This window comes from Etheostoma spectabile, chromosome 10, assembly GCF_008692095.1.
Source record: "Etheostoma spectabile isolate EspeVRDwgs_2016 chromosome 10, UIUC_Espe_1.0, whole genome shotgun sequence".
Classification (NCBI taxonomy): Eukaryota; Metazoa; Chordata; class Actinopteri; order Perciformes; family Percidae; genus Etheostoma; species Etheostoma spectabile.
This window is the reverse complement of record NC_045742.1, coordinates 14,084,906-14,087,429: the sequence shown is the minus strand read 5'-3', so window position 1 is coordinate 14,087,429 and position 2,524 is coordinate 14,084,906.

Here is a 2,524-nt window from a genome sequence, read left to right as displayed (position 1 = left end):
GCAAAATTAAAAAAAAAAAAAAAAATAGACATGCTACCCTTTTTTAGCATTTGTTTTTCCACTGGGGAGGCTGTACACAGAAGCAACAGTGTAGACAGACCACCCAGTAGGAGTTAGTAGTGCTGCGACACAGATGTAATCCCTCACCAGTTACCACCCATTAACACAGCCAAGTGTGTTCAATGGTGGCAACATGGAAGTACAGCTCCCTGGAATTGACCCTGGTTTGGGTGGGTGAATGCCTTTTACCTGCTGGGAGGCCCAATCATTGTGCTACCTTAAGTTCACATTGAATTGGTATCAATGTGTCCCTTAAAGGAACAGTGCGCTTATTCGTTTTAGTTAGAGTTAGATGAGAAGACCAATTTTGCACTCATGTTTTTGCTAAATATGAACCTTGAATCTGCAGATACTTACCTTAGAATAAAGACTATTCCAGAATAGAAACGGCTAAAATACACATAAAAGCATCTCTAAAACGTACTCATTACCACATAGCATAAACACCAATACGATATATCTACACTAAACTAATATTGGCCGATATACTGCTCTCGCTCTACTTTAGACAGAGCTAAGCACGCTTATACCCCTGTTTCCAGTCTTTATGCTGAGCTTAGCTCATAAAAACTGTCTTCTGGTTCAAGCTTCATATTTACTGCACAGACAGGAGATTGATATTAATCTTCTTGTCCAACCCTCTAAAGGAAAATCAATAAGCATGTTTCTCAAAATGCTTAATTATCTATTTAAACGGTCATTTCCTTTTTGCCTCCATGGTGGATAAAACATGATGTCGCCTGTTAGATGCTTAGAATCGTACATCTGTAAACACATGTACTTTTTGGTAGAGAAACGTACTTCTCCTTTACTCCTGTTTTTGAGTCTGTTGAGCAGCTACATTTTCAGTCTTTGAACAGAAATATGTCTCTCCTACTCGATGAAATTGATGATTCGAATGTCCTGACAATTTAGTTTGTCTAAATCTTACAGCTTTTTTAGAGACTAGCTTTGTCCAGCCAAGAAAACCCCTCCCTTTAGCCTTCGTCTCCCCCCTCACATCATTATGCCTTCATTAACTGCTTTCTAGCTGGTAAAAAAACAGAATACTTGATTAACAAAATGTGCCTCTGAAGGCATTTGAATTTTTAAATACATTTAGACACATGTATTGATGAGTGTGTTAGTTAGGGGAATTGCGGTGTAGCGAATTTTGACAATTTTGTTTTTACATCTTTCCCGTTCTCATTCTATTGTAGGCTACGTGAATTCCTTTAGGCCTCACTGTAGTTTTTCCTATACAGTCATGAATCATATCTCTGAAATATGCAAAATGCTCTGATCATTGTGTCAAGTGACCAGATCCTTTAGCATATGGACAGTTAATTCGGTCCTGAGCATACATCTATTGCCCGGGCCACAAACAAAGGGCCTTATTTCTTGATCACTGTATAAAGATGCGATAGCTGTGTATGAAAGTGACATGTATTAATGGTAAGTTAAGCTTCTCCTTCTTTTTTAACCGACATAAAAAAGACAGCATGGAAATTAAAAAAAATCATTTATACATAGTTAATAGTTTGTGTAGGTCAAGAAGAAAAAAAATACAATATGAAAATCATTTGTACACAATGATGGAGTCATTGTTATTGATAATAGCTGTTGCTATGGCAACAAAATGACAACATGGCTACCTTTCTATTACCCTAATTGGGATTTTTTTCACGTTATATGAAATAAATAACATCACTAACTTATTCAAAAAGGGAATGTCTAATTAGTTTGTCTTGTTGTTGCAACGTGATTACGTATTTTGTATGGGAAACTTAAATCCTTGTAATATCCAAAGGTCCTTAGGGGAGATCAGGTGTTTATTTTGTTTTGTTTGTTTGACCTTAATTTTTTTTGTTGTTGTTCTTGTACATGGTGTTTTTGAGAAATAACAATGGACTTTGGCGTTTAAAGCAAACACCTATCTGTCAGGAAGGTATAGAGGATTTTGGACTTATTGAAAGATTTTCATCTTTTTCTGTAAAATCAAACTAGTCAGCATTTCTCACTGTTCACCTCCTGCAGACTGGATGGCCCTCGTTCAGGTGTATCGGTATGGGGTTATTAGTGAGTTCTGTTTAAGTTTGGCCAAGAGGGTGATTCAGAGGTCTCTTTCTGCCCAGCTGTGCTGGGTGATGTCGATCCTTGCTGAGGTGTTTACGAATGTGTGATGTTCACCTTGTTTGCACTTATGTACATAACTATGTCAAAATACTCAAAATTTATTTTGAATAAATATAGATAAAAGAGTTGATGAAAAATCCAATCAGTGTATTGTTAATGATATGAGTATGTCTATCATTTTATTACGGTATAAAAGAATGCTTTGAGATATCTTTTCCTATTGTTTGTTTGTTTGCTAGAGCTCTGTTCTTTGCCAAGCATGACTTTGCCTAGCTGTAAACCATGAATACTTTGCTTGAAAAAGCCTTTTTTTCAGTGAATATACTGTAATATCTGACCCTAATATCAA